This window comes from Rattus rattus, chromosome 4 (assembly GCF_011064425.1).
Source record: "Rattus rattus isolate New Zealand chromosome 4, Rrattus_CSIRO_v1, whole genome shotgun sequence".
Lineage (NCBI taxonomy): Eukaryota > Metazoa > Chordata > Mammalia > Rodentia > Muridae > Rattus > Rattus rattus.
Genome location: NC_046157.1, coordinates 32,934,417 through 32,955,465, shown reverse-complemented (window position 1 = coordinate 32,955,465; position 21,049 = coordinate 32,934,417).

Genomic DNA, 21,049 nt, shown 5'->3' with positions numbered 1-21,049 from the left:
GGTGGTAAGGTGTGAGGTAAGGGGGTGCCTCCTCAGGCCCAGGCTGAGGCATCCCTTCCCCCAGGGGACCAGCCACAGGACCATATAGTATAAAACAGAGTTTATTCGGGGTATGGGGAAGGGAGTTGAGAGGGTAGTAGAGATAGAGAAAGGCAGAAAGAGAGTGAGTAAAGGAATATAGGAGTAGAGGCCATCATGAGCATTTGGAGAGAGAGGAAGGAGGGAAATGGGGAGGGGGCAGAAGAGATGAGAGGACAGAGTGAGAGCAGGAAGGCAAGAGAGCAAGAGAGAGAAGAGGGAACAAGCAGCCCCTTTTATAGTGAGTCAGGCACATCTGGCTGTTGCCAGGTAACCGTGGGGCAGAGCTTAGACAAAATGCTAACATTTCTTAATACACGTGCACCATTACCCTCTTTGTTTCACTTGTCGTCCAAGATTTCTTCCTGAACTCTTATGATCCTCCTTCTAGCTTTGTGTAACACACACACGCACACACACACACACACACATACACACACACATGCACACGCACACGCACACGCATGCAATTTAAATCTGGTTTCTACAAATAAGAGAAAATAGTTCTTTGTTTTTCTAGCATGGTTTATTTCAATTAACACAATAATTTTTAGTTTTAGCCATTTTCTTGCAAATGTCGTGGTTTCATTTTTTAACAGATATTTAAAATTCCATTGTGATATGTACCACATTTTCTTTACCCAGTCCTCTGTTCATGCATTTGAAACTTTTTTCATCAAAGGTATCCTGCTGCGGGCAGTAGCAAATATAATATTGACTGACATTAGTGATTAGGAACCTACTAGAAGCCATTCATCCATGGAAGTCTTGGAAAGTGTGAAAATTTTGTACTTTGTTCCCAAACATATTTATGTTTGTTTTAGTAGGAAATAAGACTTTAACATGCTTTCTGGGTACATTATTTAACTTTCTCAATGGTGCAGAAAATTTGACTCAAGAGAAAAGTGGACTGCTTTTTTTCCCTTCTGACCTTGCTTGTGTCTCTGGAATACCTCTCCAGTTAGGGATGATGTTATAACCAATTGCCAAGATTGCTTTTCCAAATCATAGATAAGTAAGACAGTTCTCTCCAGAACTTGATTTACTCCATATTCTTAGGTCAATTGTTTCCCAGTACAATTTCTTTTGGTCTTTCCAGGTCATTTAATCCTCTGAAGATAACAGTTGGTCATCTGATCTTATAGCCATTCTTTGAAGTTGCTGAGTGGTAACTCGGAATGGTCAGATGATGAGAAGCTATACCAAGAACAGGCAGATGTTGAGAAACTTCACCGTAAAACTTTTCCCCCAGAGGGGAAGACACGGGCAGCTGCTCCTCATGGTCTACAGCCTGCCTGTGGACTGAGTGCAGGCATTCTCCAGGAGAAATTTGAGGTTGATTTGTGAGTTACAATGGTTACTGCTGTACCTTTTCACTCCACACAAGAAAATGGGGTGCAAGGCCTAGCTACATGGTAGAATCCTTTCTTACCATGAGCAAAACACAGCTGTGGGTTTGATTTCCCAGCACCACAAAGAAAAATAAACAGAAGGAGAAAAACAGAACAGACAGGCAAAGCGAAGAACTCAGATGTTGGTTTCTGCTACAGTTAATACGTGCGGAATTTCCTATGAGCATATTTTCACTGTTTTAAGAGTCTATAATTTGAGGGGTTAATAGAAACTTATAAAGTAGTAGGGTATTAAAGTTCTCTTGAATAACAAAACCAGTAGAATGTGAATGGGTATTTTTCTTTTGCTTTTGCTTTTCCTTGTTTCACTTTAAGGTATTGGCTTCTGCAATTATGGAGGCTAGCAAAGGAAAAACACAGGGTGGGCTGGTAATAGAGGAGAAGAGAGGAGCCAGGGAAGCAGTGCAAAGGTCAGGATTGTGTGCTGACAGAAGTTCCTTTAGGCCAGAGAGGATCAGGCCTTTCTGCTCACAGCCTTTGAGTGGATGAGGGTGGTCTGTCTTAAAAAGGATAAAGCCGTTAAATTTCAATTTTTTCCAAAATACATTTCACACCAAGATCCTCTCATAAAAAAATTATCCAGATTAAAAGCAATGACTTCATGAAATTCATAGGCAAATGGATGGAACTGGAAAATATCATCCTGAGTGAGGTAACCCAATCACAAAGAAAAACCACACATGTTATGCACTCACTGATAAGTGAATATTAGCCTAAAAGCTTGGAATACCCAAGATACAATTCACAGACCACATGAAGCTCAAGAAGAAGGACAACTAAAGTGCAGATGCTTCAGTCCTTCTTAGAAGGGGGGACAAAAATATTCATAGGAGGTGATATGGAGACAAAGTTTGGAGCAGAGACTGAAGGGATGGTCATCCAGAGACTGCCTCACCTAGAGATCCAGCCCATACACATATAGCCACCAAACCCAGACAATATTGTTGATGCCAAGAAGTGCATGCTGACAGGAGCCTATTATAGCTGTCTCCTGAGAGACATACATAGGTGAACGTTCCCAGCCAACCATTGAACTGAGAATGGGGTCCCCATTGAAGGAGTTAGAGAAAGGATTGAAGGAGCTGAAGGGGCTTGCAACCCCACAAGAACAATACCAATCAACCAGAGCTCCTGGGAACTAAACCACCACTCAAAGAGTACACATGGACAGACCTATGGCTCCAGCTGCATATGTAGCAGAGGATGGCCTTGTTGGGTACCAATGGGAGGAGAAGCCCTTGGTCCTGCCAAGGCTGGACCACCCCAGCATAGGGGAATTTCATGGTGGGAAGGTGGGAAGGAGTGGGTGTTTGGGTGGGGGGAAGGGGATAACATTTGAAATGTAAATAAAAAAACAATAAAAAAAAAGAGAAAACAATTATCCAGAAAAAAAAAAGAGTTCACCCTCATTTTAGGCACTGTCACTCAGTCAAGTTAAGACATAAAATTAATCATTACAACCTATTATTTAGATGACCTACATACAGCATGATCACTATCACAGCTGTGGTAGTGGAAGAAGGAAGAAGGATTCTGAGTTCCTCATTTTGTTCAGTGAAAGCTGGGTGAATTGCAGATCACCAAGGAATTGACACTATGAGTAAGCTACTAAGGAACTTAAATAATGCCAAGAAGCAACTCTGGAGTTAGATAGCTATCAAACAGGCACACCAATATTTCTCACCCAAATATAATTTTGTATGAATATTTTTATAAACTTAGAGGGCAACAGAAAACAAATAAGCAAAACAAAACAAAAGCAACCTAGGCCTAAGAAAAACATTTTTTTCCTAGCAATCTAATAGAGAACTGCATCAGAGCCAAGTAGGACGTGAGGCAATCCAGATGTTCAGGCCAGTTGTGAGAACACCCAGGAACTGTATCAGTCATGTATATAATGCAAAATTAACATAGGGTGACACATCTCAGAGCTTGGCACTCAGGTAACTGAGCACCAATTTTATGGATGGTTCTCACAGTGACATGTGAGGTGACATGAGCAATATTTTTGAACCATCGGTTTGTTTTCTGACAGCAATTTATAAATCCTATGTACAAGTCTGTTTGAGGACAAGCAGAGAGGAATGGGGACTAAGAACCTGTCTGTCACTTACTTGCTGATTGTGGCCCTATGGTAGAGATGGCAGTGTATTTATTATATTGTGTTTTTCAGACTCTAAATATTGCAGCTACTGAATTCTTCTGAAATAGAAGGTGTCTGCTCTAAGGTCTTCAGGGAGTCATCTTTACTTGGCTTCTTCACACGATTAATTAAAGAAGCCCATGGTTTCAATAGAAGTGACTGGGTGTGAAAGCCCTCACTAAATCCAAAGTCCCCAGAACCTTCTTTCCAAATCTGAGTCTCACCAAACCTTATTACACATCCTGCGTTCTGCCTATGTATCTCCACATTTTGTAAGAGGGTGAGTAGATAAGCAAGCCGAAGTCCACCCTGACGCTGCCTGGTGTCTTGGACTTTCCGCCCTCTAGAATTCCTGTAAGGCTGAGTCACACTATCTCCAACTGGACATTCCAATGCTAAGCAAGTCCAAGAGAGCAATTCCACGTCTTCCTTTAATGACACAGAAAGTGTGACTGTCCAGTTAATTATTATATAACACACTCAAAACATTTCCTTTAAGAACCTTACACTGATAAAAGTGATGAAATAACATTTATGATGGTATAGATGTTGCTATGCATTATACCAACCAGTATATATGATCTATCTTACTATACAAAAACTAAGGCTTAGATAATCCATGGGTGGCTGTGATGCATAAGAATCTGAGTCCCAGGCCACCCACTGAATGATCTGAGCTCCTTTTTTAGAAATATTTTCATTTGGCATTTTGATATATATGAACAGCATATCTTGGTCATATCCATGCTCAACTTCTCCCCAACTATCCCTGCACCCTCTACTATGTACCCTCTCACCTTCATGTCTTATTGTGAAGCCAGTTGGCAATGTACCAGTGTTCACACCCCAGAGGAGAAATGACATCCCTTCTAAGCTTCAAAGCTCTGCCCTCTTCCATACAAGAACTATTAACTAGGATGAAGGTTCTTGTGTCCCACAGTCCAAAGTAACCACAAGTGAATAGTTAGAAATAGGAATAGAAACAAAAAGATAGAGGATGGTAGTTACTGCAGAAACTCATAACTGGATAAATCACAGAAGACAGGTATCAGTGGAGTGTTCAGTCATAAAGCACATGCACACACACACACACACACACACACACACACACACACACATACATTCATCTCAGAAGACAGAGTGGAAAGATTATGACAAAAGAAAGAGATCAGAGTGAAATTGTGTCTTCTGGACAGGACCACTCTGCCATGAACTCACAGCAGCTGTGGTTGCCTACACACAAACTATACAAGAAAAAACTAGTCAGTGTCCTAGCATTGATGGGAAGGGGCACACGAGACCCTACCCTAACTGAGGAGCTATTGCCCTTTGACTTCTAGGGGAGGGAGAATCAGTTTTCTTTAGAAGTGTGACTTCTGGTGCCTGGTCTGTGCTCCAGTAGATGATCAAACATCCATGCTCATTTGCACTTTTTAATAGGAGTCAGTAGATTATAAATAAAAAACATAGAGGATATGAATTTGGGAAATGGAGGTAAAGGATTTTGAAGAAATCATTGGGGGAAGGAGAGTGTTAATGATAAAAATACATTGAATACATGTGTACTGGCTGATTTGTGTATCAACTTGACACAAGCTGTAGTTATCACAGAGAAAGGAGCCTCCCTTGAGAAAATACCTCTATGAGATCCATTTGTAAGGCATTTTCTCAATTAGTGATCAAGTGGAGAGAGCCCCTTGTGGGTGGTACCATCCCTGAGTTTGTAGTCTTGGGTTTATAAGAAAGCAAGCTGAGCAAGCCAGGGGGAGCAAGCCAGTGAGTAACATCCCTCCATGGCCTCTGCATCAGCTCCTGCTTTCCAACCTGCTTGAGTTCCAGTCCTGACTTCCTTTGGTGATGAACATCAATGTGTAAGTGTAAGCTGAATAAACCCTTTCATTCCCAACTTGCTTCTTGGTCATGATATTTGTGTAGGAATACAAACCCTGACTAAGACAAATTGGTACCAGCCTAGTGGGATATTCCTGTTACAACCTGACCATGTTTGGGGAGAACTGTGGGAGGACTTTGGCACTAGGAGCTAGAAGAGCCCTTGGGATGTTAATAGGTCTATGAGATGCTCTGTAGGAACTTGGAAGATAATGTTGAGGACAGTGCAGAAGATGGAGGCCTGGCTTATGAAATTTCAGAGAGAAAATTACCAAGGCTGTTGCTATTTTGATTGTGACGATTCTGTGGTTTTGGTTAGCTGGGGCTGAAGAATCAGCTGTGATTAACAAGATACCAGAACTGCTAAAGCGAACCTTTGAGTTACTGGGACTATTGATGCTGGTCAGCTGGAACTAAGTAATTAGTAGTGATTAAGAAGAGGCCAGCATCATTGAGGTGAAATTTTCTGGGAACTCTTTTGTGAGAGGACAAAGAGGCCGTGTTCCAGAGATAGCCAAGGTTGTACCTTATGCTGTGGCTGGACTCAGTAGTGTGTAAGAGTCACCCAGGTGATTCTGGGTTTGAAGGCATGAAGGGGTCATGAAGAACCACTGAGGCTGGGCACTGTGAGAGGCCATGGAAGGCCACTGGTGAAGATGCAGCCTCAGTTGCAATTGATAGCCCAGGTATGAAGGGGTCATGCAAAGGAGTTGAAGCTTGGCACCATGAAGAAAGCCTATGGGAGCTACTGGTGAAGCCTAGTTGCTGTGGAAGATGGCGATATTTTGGAGATGCCAGTACCATGAGATGACCACCAAGAGCAGCCGAGCAGTGGAGTACAGGCAGCTGGAGCCTAGAGGACAAGGTGTGTGCTACAAAGGGCAGAGCTAGAGAAGTGACTCAAGTCCTTGGAGGAGCCCAGAAGATTGTGAGTGGATCCCAGACATTGAACAATTAGAGTTTAATTGTGCTTTTGATTGTAACTGTGCCCTGATATTTTTCATTCTTGAAGGAAGAAAGTATTTTAGTGGAGCCCACAGTTAAGAGACTTTGAATTGTAAAAAGACTTTGAATCTTAAGAGATTGGATATTTTAAAGGGATTCAAGTTTTAATATGTAAGCATTTGTAAAGACTGTGAGGATCTTAAAGTTGTTTAGCTCTTGGGGATGAGTAAGAAACTAAGGGTTGAGGCTTACTAGTAATGTATTTGATTGTCAAGTTGACAAGGGGTCAATTGTACTGATTGGCTTTGTATGTCAACTTGACAGACACTGAAGTTATCACAGCTAAAGGAGCCTCCCTTGAGAAAATACCTCTCAAGTGAGATCCATTTGTAAGGCATTTTCTCAATTAGTGATCAAGTGGGGAGAGCTCCTTGTGGGTGGTACCATTCCTGGGCTGATGGTCTTGGGTTCTATAAAAAAGCAAGCTGAGCAAGCCAGGGGAAGCAAGCCAGTAACATCCCTCCACGGCCTCTGCATCAGCTCTTGCTTCCTGACCTGTTTGAGTTCGGATCCTGACTTCCTTTGATGAAGAAGAGCAGTGTGGAAGTGTAAGCTGAATAAACCCTTTCCTCCTCAACTTGCTTTTTGGTCATGATGTTTGTGCAGGAATAGAAACCCTGACTAGAGCAACATGTATGAAATTCTCAAAGACATGATAGTTTAATTTTAAAAAGAAAAGAAGGGAGATGAGGAAGTGGCTCCGTGGTTAAGAGAACTAGCTGCTTTTCCAGAGGTTCTGAGTTCAATTGCCAGCAACTCTATCTTGGCTCACAACCACCTGTAATAAGATCTGATGCCCTCTTCCAGAATATACTAAGACAAGGCACTCATAGATGTAAATTAAAAAGGAAAGGAGGGAGGAAGGGGAGAGGAGGGAAGAGAGGGGCAAGAAGGAAAAGAATGCATTCTGAGAGTAGGAATGGGGGAGGGAACCAAGGGTAAAGCCCCCAACTGTCCTGGGTCACAAGGTTTGGACCCCTTTATAGATAATTTAAGTAGAGCTTGTCTCTTCTTATTTCCATATTGCAGATTTTTGTTGTGTTGTGGTCTGTTTACATGGAGCCCAGGTAGGAAAGGGCTTCTAGTCTTCCTCTGCCAACTTGTGTCTCCTCTTTTCTTTTTTATTTATTCTTGTCTCACATATTACATCCCTACCTCAGTTTCCCTTCCCTTCTCTCCTCTCAGTCTCTCCCCCCAGATCCCCTCTCCCCCAGATCCATTCTTCCACTGATTTCCTTCAGAAAAAAAATCAGGCCTCCTAGGGATATCAATCTAACACATCATACTGAGTTACGATTAGACTAGCACATACCCGCATATCGAGACTAGACTAGACAACATAGAAGGAGGAAAAGGATCTAAAGCAGGCAAAGGAGTGTGAGACTACACACCCCTGTTAGGAGTCCCACAAGAACAGCAAGCTACACAACCATAACATATATGCAGGGGACCTAGGACAGACCAAGGCAGGCTCCCTGCCTATTCTACATATGATTGTTGACTCATTTACTCACTTGTTTAGGAAGCAGCCTTGCCATCCTTGTCCGGCACAGACATGGTGAAGATCTAAGAGACTGAGCCACCTCCCTTCCCCAGACAGTCCTGATTCAGTAAGACAGACAACTATGCACTTGTTACACAAATGGAGACCACAGAAGCTCTAGTTACTGATGTTTGTTTGCAGAAACAATTTCTCAGCCGGGGCTTTACTGAGGAAGAAGCTATAGGTTAGGGTTTTAAAGAATGAGTAAGAGTCATATATGAGGGGTTGGGGATTTAGCTCAGTGGTAGAGCGCTTGCCTAGGAAGCGTAAGGCCCTAGGTTCGGCCCCCAGCTCCGGAAAAAAAAAAAAAAAAAAAAGAGTCATATATGAAATTGCTGTAAGATAGCTTTTCGCTTTTCTCTATTTTTGTATATTTATGTATTTCATATAAATTCATATTTACATTTATACTATATATATATATGTTATTCTTACAATGTGCTTACATACTTTACGTGTTACTGCTATAGTGTCCATGCATACACTTGGGGTAAATGTTTCTCAAGTTAGGATTCAATTCAAATCTGTACCTGTAACTCCAGCAACACTGAGACAGTGTCTGATAGGCAGAGTATTTGTGAGCTGATGATACTGATGCAGAGGGTGCCCATCCAGAAGCAGCATCTACAAGATTCTATTGTTACCCTTCTGTTACAAACAGGATGAGTAAGCTAGATAATTTTCCACCATGCTGTCCAGTGGATTCAAAAAAGACACAAATGCGAACTCAAGTGTGTTGTCTTAATCCTGGTCTTAGTTGTATCTATACAGCAGATCCGATATCAAGAGGCATCCATCCTTCTGTGACAACTTATTACAATTTAAATAGAGTAACAAAAATGGCAACTACTATACAAACAGGGCTAATTAAATATGAGAGGTTTTATTTTCATGTGTTGATTTTATTAATTCCATTTATTTCCCTCAGATTGATCTAAGCATCTTGGACAATTAAAGCAGGCAAGATTGTATGTGTGTGTGTGTGTGTGTGTGAGAGAGAGAGAGAGAGAGAGAGAGAGAGAGAGAGAGAGAGAGAGAGAGAGATCATTATCTTCCATGAAAAAAAAATCTAGATCATCTGGAAGGATGTAAACCAAGCTTGTTGGTAGTTGTCTATGAGGAAAAGGTATGTCTTTATGTGTCTATGAAAGGGAAAAGGCAGGATTGGAAATGAACTTCAGCAGAACTTTAACTTAATATCATTAGAAGATGTTATATTACATGATAATCATGAAATAAAAAAATTTTAAATTAAAAAACAGGTGCCAAGTTGGGGAAGTTTTGGACTTGTTTTATTTTCTAAATTCACTACTTTCATTTCTAAGTTTATGAACATATGAGTGTGGGAGTGGGCATGTGTATGTGAACCAGGTGCCTGCAGAGTCAGAAACATTGAGTCCCAGTTGGGAGCTGCCTGATATGGGTGCTGAGAATTGAACATGTGATTCTCATAACTGCTGGTCAGTGTTCTGTTGCTATGAAGAGACACCATGACCACTGCAACTCTTAAAAATATTTAACTGGGACTTACTTAAAATTTCAGAGGTTTAATACATTTTCAGCTTGGCAGAAAGCATGGTGGCATGCAGGTAGGCTTGGTGATGGAGAAGTTGCTGAGAGTTCCACATCCAGATCCACAGGAGCAGAAGAGAGAGATACTGGAACTTGATGTGGGCTTTTGATCTCTCAAAGCCCATCTCCAGTGACAAACTTCCTCCAACATGGCCATGCCCCCTAATGCTTTTAAATAGTGCTGCTCCCTAATGACCAAGCATTCAAATTTATGAGCCTATAGGGCCCATTCTTATTCAAACCACTGAACTATCTCTCTAGCTCCCAGACTTGCTTTCTAATCAAAGACTGACAGGGACAGCAATTGGCTAGTATTACCTTAGCAACAGTGATGCAGAAAAAGCATCAACAAAAGAAAACCAAAATAGTGGATACATTACAGCATGCCTCTCCTGTTCATATTTTCTCATTTCCACACAAAAACTTTACAAGGTTTTAATGTGACACAGAGGTTTATTTACTTTCTGGTTTCAAAAAGGTATATGTCAGAATAATAATACATATAAATAATGTTTTATGGAATCCTGTATATTACCCTAGACAATCCAAGCAGCCTTACTCATTGTTGGTAATAGTTTTAGTTACAGTTACAGTTGCTCTGATGAAATACCATAACCAAAAACAATTCAGGGAGGAAAGGATTTATTTCACCTACAATTCCATATAATAGTTTATTATCAAAAGTAGTAAAAGCAGTAACTTACACAGAACAGAACCTGGAGGCAGGGGCTGATGCAAAGGTCATGGAGGGATGCTGGCTGGCTCTACACGGCTTGCTCACCCTGCTTTCTTATAGAACCCAGGACCGCTGGCTCAGCACTGGCACCACCCACAATGGGCTACACCCTCTCCCACAAATCATAAATTAGAAAATGATGCCCTGTGAGCATGTTTACAGCCCAATCTTATGGACACATTTTCTTAACGTCTCAGATGGCTCTAGCTTGTATCATGTCGACATAAAACTAGTCAGTATAGTACTTAAGACGGTCGCTTGATTAATCACAATGGCTGCACCTTAGGGAACTTGCAGTGAGGGAGAGATACATCTGCCACAGTACAAGCATAGGATGACTGGCAGCACGAGGGGTATCTACTTGCACACTGAGGGCTCCATGGTGTATAAACAATCTTACAGACAAAACGATTAAACAAGACAAAGCCCCCTATATCAGATGCTGACAGGGATGCAGGGCAGCAATGCTTATTTGCTGTTGGTGAAGCTGCAAAACAGCACACCTACTCTGAAGGATGAACAGCACATTTACAAGATTTTGATGAAGCTTAAGCACGGTCCTATGAAATCCATCAACCACTCCCCTAAGCCTTTATCTGATTATATTGAAAACTTAGATCAACAAAAAACCCCCAATATGAGTGTTTATAGCAGCACCTCATCATTGTCCTGAACTGGATGCAATCAAGATATCCTTCAATGAATAAAACAAACAAATACACCAACTTTAGTACACGCACACAGTGGGATATTATTCAGCGATAAAAGCAAACAAAAAAAAAAAAACTATCAAACCTTGAAAAGCCACCCTGCTAAGTTACAGAAGCCAGTAGAAAGGTCTGTATGTTATATGAATCTAAGTATATGACACTTTAGGAAGGCACAATTCTAGAGTGTATAAAAATAACCAGATCTGTGATGTCAGAGACTCGGGGCCTGAGAGGGAAGAACAAGTGGGCCATCAGTATGTGGTTAAGGGAGGAAGTTATTCCTTATGAACAGTTTCCAGTGTGTTGATGGCTGCAGAGGTTATACACCTGCAGTGTACAACACAGACACTGAGCTTTCTTGCAATCTATAGGCTTTGGTTAGTGATAATAAGACAACATTGGCTTATTAATTATAATAGACAGACTATACTGGTACAAGATATTTTATAAGGGATATTCTATTGCATAGATGCAAACTGTCTAAGTTTCTATAAATCTAACATTTCCATTATTTGATGTCTAACTGAAAAAGAAACCAAAAAGGGCAATATACAACAGAACCTTCCACGTTCATGGGCGGGCAAAATTAATATTGTGAAAAGGCTGTCTTACTAAAAGTAATCTCAGATTCAAAGCAACTCCCATCAACATTCCAATGATATTCTTCATAGAACTATTTTAAAATCTAAAATTTGAGATAGAGACACAAAAGACTACATGCAGCCAATGTAATCCTAAGCAAGGGGAAAACAACTGCTGGAGGTCATCTGACTTTGCATAATGCCTCAAAGCCAAGGTGGCAAAGACAGGACAGCACAGACAGAAAAACAGAAATGTAAATCAATGGAGGAAAGTAGAAACCTGACATACACACAGATCTGGTCACTTGATTTTCTATAAAAGCATCGAAACGTACACTACAAAACAGGCAGCCTATTCAACAAGTGATGCTGGCAAGCTTGATAAACATCTGAAAAAAGAATAAAATTAGATCCATGTTTCTCAGCCTGCAGAGAAATCAATATGGATCAAACACCTCAATTTAAAGGTAAAAATGCTGAAACTGCTAAAGGAAAACATAAGAAAGGACTTCATAGAGACATGAGCAAGAACTTTCTGCACAGGACTCTAATAGCACAGGAAATAGGCCCAAGAATGACTGCATGGGATGTATGAAATGTAAAACTCACACAGCAGAGGAAACTCTCAGAGGGAACAGTCTACAGAATAGGAGCAAACCTTTGCCAGCCATGCTCAGTCAGAGAGTTAATATACAGAATATAAAAAGACCTGCAGAATTAAAAGTAAAATATTGCCAATCAATAAATGGGCTAACAAAACGGAAAGTTCCCAAGAGAAGAAACAAGAATGGTCAATAAATATTTGTATTAGCTACTTGTCTTGCTGCTGTAGTAAAAAATAACCAACAGGGATTCTGGGAAGATGTTTTAATGACTAAGAGCACTTGGTGCACAAGTTGATTCTGAGTTTGAATCAACAGCACCCACATCAAAAGTCAGGCATAACTGCACATGCTTGGAACGCGTCATTGTTGGAAGGCAGGAGGAGACATAGGATTTTGCCCACTGTCAAATTGGCTCAAGATTCAGTAAGTAAGCACATATATGCACAAGCATCCTCATAAGCCTCATGTACACACACACACACACACACACACACACACACACACACACACAGGGTGGGGGGAGAGAGAGAGAGAGAAAGAGAGAGAGAAGAAGGAGGAGGAGGAGGAGGAAGGAAAGAAGGAAGAAGGAAGGAAGGAAAGGAAGGAAGGAAAGAAGAAAGGAAAGAAAGAAAGAAAGAGAAAGAAAGAAAGAAAGAAAGAAAGAAAGAAAGAAAGAGAGGAAGGAAGAAAGAAGGAAGAAGAAAACTTAAGAACGCCAACAGAAACCCCCAAGAAAAGCAACTTAAAGACAAATGGGTATATTTTTAACAAGAGTTTCAGGACATCATCCACATTGGCATGGAAGATTTGCAGACAGAAAAAAAAAAAAGAGCTGAGGGTCACTTAGTGTCCACAGTTAGGAGGCTGAGAGTGATAAATGCTTGTGGTTAACTTGTGTGTTTATTCATTCCAGACCTTCAGACCATAGAATGATGTCACCCATAGTTAAGATGGGACTTCCCACCTCAACCTAATATAGATCACTGCCATGCCCAGAGATTTCTTTCCATGGTGATTCCAAATGTTATGAGGTTGAGAATCACAGTCAACTATTACAGTATCTAAAACAGGGTCCAATCCTGTGGCCATCAGAGAAATGCAGATTATAACCACTTTGAAATTAGTATCTCACCCCAATTAGAGTAGATATCACCAAGAAAATTGATAACGAGTAGTGTTGTTGGAAAGGATAAAGGGGTACAGGGAGAAGGAAACTTTATTCATTGTTGGTAGAAATATGAAACAGTCTAGCCACTAAGGAAGTCAGAGTGGTGGCATCCCAAAATATTAAAAAAAAATAAAATAAAATCCTCTGAGAGGCTGTACCAGCAGCCGAGACAGATGCAGATACTCACCACCAAGCACTGGACTAAGGTCTCAGACCCCTATGAAAGAGTTAGGGGAAGGACTGAAGGAGCTGAAGGGGATGGCAACCCCATAGGAAGACCAACAGTGTCAACTATCACTGGGAGCTCCCAGAGACTAAGCCATCAACCAAAGAGCATACACAGGCTGGTTTGTGGCCCCAGGCACATATGTAGCAAAAGACTGCCTTGTCTGGCCCGGGAAAAGATATGCCTAATCCTATAAAGATTTGGTTCTCCAGTGAGCATGTCGCCTCTCAGAGAGCAATGAGAAGTATGGAGGAAGATCTCTGTGAGGAGGCTCCAAAGGGGAGGCAGAACATTTGGAATGTAAATAGATAAAATTAATTAATAAAAATGTAACTACCGGGGTTGGGGATTTAGCTCAGTGGTAGAGCGCTTGCCTAGCAACTGCAAGGCCCTGGGTTCGGTCCCCAGCTCCGAAAAAAAGGAAAAAAAAATATAACTACCATATTACTCAGATATACCACTCCTAGGCATATATGCAAAGGACTATATCTTACCGCAGGAGACTTAGACATCCATGGTTATTGTTGGTCAACTCACAATAGAGAAGCAATTAGTAGCTCTCCACAATGGATGAATGGATGATTAAAATGTAATACATGCACACACAATGAAATTTTATTAAGCAACAAACAAAAAAAATGAAATTTGCATGAAAATGGATTGTTCTGAAAAGCACTAGTGAGGTGACCAGAACTCAGAAAGCAAGCGTCTTATTTTCTCTCTCATATTGGAATTGTAACTTTGAAAGTGTATATGTCTCTGTATGATTGGCTATTAGTATACAGGAAAATAAACTATGAAACTAGAAAAGAGACCAAAAGAGGTGTCCCAAGAAGTGAACAATAGGACACGTGTCATTAATGTGGCAAGAAAGCTGTTGAGGGCGGAAGATTACTAATTGATAGGTGATGGTAGAGAAGAGGAAGAGAGGCAATACAAATATTCGTTTTGAAAATGCCATAATCAAACAATATCTTATATGCTAACTAAAAGTAAATGTTTTAAATGATGCCTGATTTTTTAATTTAAGAATTTTTAAAAGCACTGCTCTGAATTGTAAAACTACAGCAGTACCAGTATCTATCTGCTTTTCAGAAAATACTGAAAATAAAGTAAGCATGCTCTGAGTTTTCCCAAGATGACCAAATTGATGTCTATTGTGCAGGAGTACTTAATGGATTCTCCCTTTGTTCTGAAAATGATCCCAGGGGACAGAAAATAGACATCTTTTTAACAATTTTGAGACAGAGTCTCACTCTGTAATGTTAAAAATGGCCTAGAACTTACTCAGTAGCCCAGGTTGGCCTAGAACTCACTACGTAGCCAATGCTGTTCCTGGAACTCATTAAACAGCTTAGGTCAGACTTGACCTTGAGATGATCCTCCCTGCCCTTGACTCCTGAGTGCTGGGATTACATGCGTCCCCAGCGCCAGCCTTCATGACTGTATTTGAATACAAGATACTGTGCTTCGCCCTTACAAAGCTTCACAAGTTCCTAATAAAGGCAAATTTGCTTTATTCAAAAATTTAGAGGAGGAAATATAGAAAGGAGGGAATATGACATTTTCTCAAGACCAAACAATTCTACACTGGCAGAAGCTATGATCAAATCTTGCTTATGTAACCAAAGTTGTGGCTGTAAGGCTCCACCCCCAGCTTTCATGAAGACTCCACCCCTACGGCTTCTCAGTAGACTGGCTGGGAAGAGTTATCACGGCCCTAGTTCCTTAATCTCCAATTTCCACGGGCATGCATTAGTTTAGTTATTAGAGAAAGATGGAATTTCATTTTACCTGGGTATGCCAGGAAATTAGCTTTCCAGGAAAGTCGGCCCTACTTCATGGTCTACCATGGAGTATCATGGGAAGGGAGAGATTCTCCTCCCTTGCCCTTTGTCAGCAGTGACCCTCAGTAGAGCTGGCCCTGAGGTCATCAGAGTAGGAAAGTTGACCCTGTCCCTCACCCGCTAAGCACTCAAGAGAGCAGGCCGTGCACCTCACCTGGGCACCACAGTAGAGCTGGTCCTAGATGTGGGAGTTGTAGGTGAGCCAACCCTGAGGGTATAAGTGTGAGAGAGGTAAACCTGTCTCTTGTCTGTTGTGGAAATGGGGCGCAGATGAGGGAGAGACTCCTTCCTCCCATCCCTCGTCCCACACCATCTACTGCAGGCAAGAGAGCTAGCTCCGGGGTCCTGAGAGTGGGAGAACTGGCCATGTCCATGACCAGCTGCAACACTCGGGAGATTGCGTCCTGCACCTCATCTAGGCAGCAAGGCAGAACTGGCCTTGGTAGTGTGTGGGAGGGGTTCCTGTCAAGCTGGCCCCAAGGGCATGAAAGCAGGAGAGCTGGCAGGCTAACCAGCTTAAATACTTTCATGCCTAGAGCCAGGGCTTTAAATTGGTCCACTGCAACATTTACCCCACTGATAAACTGCTACAATACATAAAGGGGCAGCTCCTACAGATCCAAAGCTACAGGATCTCTATGGCACAGAGCAACAACAGGATATCTAAGTGCAGTCCCAGTGTGGTTCCAGTATTGATAGAGTAGCAGAAGCCAGAGGCTTTTGTACCAGAACAAGTCATTGTAACAAACATTTCCTAGAAGTGTGGACAAAAGGATATGCTGTGGGACACATTGTGACACACTACAACTTCTACAATGTTTTCCTATACTGGGGGAGAGAGGTTGTAAGGGTGGAGGGCAGGTATGAGGGGAAGCGAAATGGGGGATAATGAGATGCTTGATGTGAAATTCACAAAGAATCAATAAAAAGGATTTTTTTAAGTAACATTCAAGAAGAAGAAGAAAAAGAAGAAGAGGAGGAGGAAGAAGAGGAGGAGGAAGAGGAAGAGGAAGAGGAAGAAGAACCACCAGAATATCGAGGCCTAAATCTCTCACTATGTCACTAATATCCCAAACAGCGTGCAGCAAATCGCCAAGGTGTTCTAGAAGAGCCTGCCTGGGTTTACTAATTTGCAAAATGAAAGTAAGAAATTTATGATTCCAAAGTCCATTTTTCAATCTGAAAGTTCATTATTCTATGAGGGATAAACTTTCTATGAATGCAAATCACAGAAACAAGAATCCTTCTTAAATATTATTGTCATTTCATATGAAGAGAATTCATATCATTGTCTCTTCCACATGAAGAGAATTCTGTTCTCCAATAACCTTTCCCCAAGTTTGCCACTGTTGGGCCTCTTCAAAACAGAGAACCATACATGAGAATGTCACAAGGAGACCTACTACTTTGTAAAGCGAAGATGTGCTAATAGATAAAAACAACAAGTTCTAGAATAAGTAGTTAAATGAAAATCAAACACAATTTTTATCTAATGTTAGAAAACTCATGGTTCAGAATCCGAAACCATATAAAAGGTCATTATAAAAGCTTCTTTTAAATAAAAGTTTATGGTTAAATATTTTTAATCCTTCTGATGTAGTATTTCAAATATGATTATAACTTCAAGGTCCAAAAGGACACATGAGGAAGATTGTGATTGGAGGAATATTTTTCATATGCAGCTTCACAACAATTTCATGATGGAGGATCAGTAAGGTGGTTTAGAGATGGCAAGTGCTTGGGAAGTCCCACACCCGCGGATCCCGGCCCGCAGCAGCTCTCTGCTCCCAAAACCCTTGGGAGAGAGACCTCACCGCCTGATCAGGTGGGCACTCCTGAGGCTGCAGAGCGGAAGAGACCACCAACACTGCCCACCCCTGCCCACATCCCTGGCCCAAGAGGAAACTGTACAAGGCCTCTGGGTTCCTGTTGGGGAGGGCCCAGGAGCAGCAGGACCCCTGCCTGAGACACCGCCGGAACCTGAAGGAAACAGACCGGATAAACAGTTCTCTGCACCCAAATCCCGTGGGAGGGAGAGCTAAACCTTCAGAGAGGCAGACACGCCTGCGAAACCAGAAGAGACTGCTCTCTGCACACATTACTGATTCCAGAGGAAAACACCAAAATCCATCTGGAACCCTGGTGCATGGAGGCTCCCGGAAGGGGCGGTGCAGATCTTCCTGGTTGCTGCCACCGCGGAGAGCCCATGGGCAGCACCCCTCGAGCGAATTTGAGCCTCGGGACCACAGGTAAGACCAACTTTTCTGCTGCAAGTGACCTGCCTGGTGAACTCAAGGCACAGGTGCACAGGAACAGCTGAAGACCTGCAGAGAGGAAAAACTACACGCCCGAAAGCAGAACACTCTGTCCCCAAAACTGACTGAAAGAGAGGAAAACAGGTCTACAGCACTCCTGACACACAGGCCTATAGGACAGTTTAGCCACTGTCAGAAATAGCAGAACAAAGTAACACTAGAGATAATCTGATGGCGAGAGGCAAGTGCAGGAACCCAAGCAACAGAAACCAAGACTACATGGCACCATCGGAGCCCAATTCTCCCATCAAAACAAACATGGAATATCCAAACACACCAGAAAAGCAAGATCTAGTTTCAAAATCATATTTGACCATGATGCTGAAGGACTTCAAGAAAGACGTCAAGAACTCCCTTAGAGAACAAGTAGAAGCCTACAGAGAGGAATCGCAAAAATGCCTGAAAGAATTCCAGGAAAACATAAATAAACAAGTAGAAGCCCATAGAGAGGAGACACAAAAATCCCTGAAAGAATTCCAGGAAAACACAATCAAACAGTGGAAGGAATTAAAAATGGAAATAGAAGCAATCAAGAAAGAACACATGGAAACAACCCTGGATATAGAAAACCAAAAGAAGAGACAAGAAGCTGTAGATACAAGCTTCACCAACAGAATACAAGAGATGGATGAGAGAATCTCAGGAGCAGAAGATTCCATAGAAATCATTGACTCAACTGTCAAAGATAATGTAAAGCAGAAAAAGCTACTGGTCCAAAACATACAGGAAATCCAGGACTCAATGAGAAGATCAAACCTAAGGATAATAGGTATAGAAGAGAGTGAAGACTCCCAGCTCAAAGGACCAGTAAATATCTTCAACAAAATCATAGAAGAAACTTCCCAAACCTAAAAAAAGAGATACCCATAGGCATACAAGAAGCCTACAGAACTCCAAATAGATTGGACCAGAAAAGAAACACCTCCCGTCACATAATAGTCAAAACACCAAACGCACAAAATAAAGAAAGAATATTAAAAGCAGTAAGGGAAAAGGGTCAAGTAACATATAAAGGCAGACTTATCAGAATCACACCAGACTTTTCGCCAGAAACTATGAAGGCCAGAAGATCCTGGACTGATGTCATACAGACCCTAAGAGAACACAAATGCCAGCCCAGGCTACTGTATCCTGCAAAACTCTCAATTAACATAGATGGAGAAACCAAGATATTCCATGACAAAACCAAATTTACACAATATCTTTCTACAAATCCAGCACTACAAAGGATAATAAATGGTAAAGCCCAACATAAGGAGGCAAGCTATACCCAAGAAGAGGCAAGAAACTAATCGTCTTGGCAACAAAACAAAGAGAAGAAAAGCACACAAACATAACACATCCAAATATGAATATAACAGGAAGCAATAGTCACTATTCCTTAATATCTCTCAACATCAATGGCCTCAACTCCCCAATAAAAAGACATAGATTAACAAACTGGATACGCAACGAGGACCCTGCATTCTACTGCCTACAGGAAACACACCTCAGAGACAAAGACAGACACTACCTCAGAGTGAAAGGCTGGGAAACAACTTTCCAAGCAAATGGTCAGAAGAAGCAAGCTGGAGTAGCCATTCTAATATCAAATAAAATCAATTTTCAACTAAAAGTCATAAAAAAAGATAAGGAAGGACACTTCATATTCATCAAAGGAAAAATCCACCAAGATGAACTCTCAATCCTAAATATCTATGCCCCAAATACAAGGGCACCTACATACGTAAAAGAAACCTTACTAAAGCTCAAAACACACATTGCGCCTCACACAATAATAGTAGGAGATTTCAACACCCCACTCTCATCAATGGACAGATCATGGAAACAGAAATTAAACAGAGACGTAGACAGACTAAGAGAAGTCATGAGCCAAATGGACTTAATGGATATTTATAGAACGTTCTACCCTAATGCAAAAGGATATACCTTCTTCTCAGCTCCTCATGGTACTTTCTCCAAAATTGACCATATAATTGGTCAAAAAACGGGACTCAACAGGTACAGAAAGATAGAAATAATCCCATGTGTGCTATCGGACCACCACGGCCTAAAGCTGGTCTTCAATAACAATAAGGGAAGAATGCCCACATATACGTGGAAATTGAACAATGTTCTACTCAATGATAACCTGGTCAAGGAAGAAATAAAGAAAGAAATTAAAAACTTTTTAGAATTTAATGAAAATGAAGGTACAACATACCCAAACTTATGGGACACAATGAAAGCTGTGCTAAGAGGAAAACTCATAGCGCTGAGTGCCTGCAGAAAGAAACAGGAAAGAGCATATGTCAGCAGCTTGACAGCACACCTAAAAAGCTCTAGAACAAAAAGAAGCAAATACACCCAGGAGGAGTAGAAGGCAGGAAATAATCAAACTCAGAGCTGAAATCAACCAAGTAGAAACAAAAAGAACCATAGAAAGAATCAACAGAACCAAAAGTTGGTTCTTTGAGAAAATCAACAAGATAGATAAACCCTTAGCCAGACTAACGAGAGGACACAGAGAGTGTGTCCAAATTAACAAAATCAGAAATGAAAAGGGAGACATAACTACAGATTCAGAGGAAATTCAAAAAATCATCAGATCTTACTATAAAAGCCTATACTCAACAAAACTTGAAAATCTGCAGGAAATGGACAATTTCCTAGACAGATACCAGGTACCGAAGTTAAATCAGGAACAGATAAACCAGTTAAACAACCCCATAACTCCTAAGGAAATAGAAGCAGTCATAAAAGGTCTCCCAACCAAAAAGAGCCCAGGTCCAGACGGGTTTAGTGCAGAATTCTATCAGACCTTCATAGAAGACCTCATACCAATATTATCCAAACTATTCCACAAAATTGAAACAGATGGAGCACTACCGAACTCCTTCTATGAAGCCACAATTACTCTTATACCTAAACCACACAAAGACCCAACAAAGAAAGAGAACTTCAGACCAATTTCCCTTATGAACATCGACGCATAAAAAATACTCAACAAAATTCTGGCAAACCCGAATCCAAGAGCACATCAAAACAATCATCCACCATGATCAAGTAGGCTTCATCCAGGCATGCAGGGATGGTTTAATATACGGAAAACCATCAACGTGATCCATTATATAAACAAACTGAAAGAACAAAACCACATGATCATTTCATTAGATGCTGAGAAAGCATTTGACAAAATTCAACACCCCTTCATGATAAAAGTCCTGGAAAGAATAGGA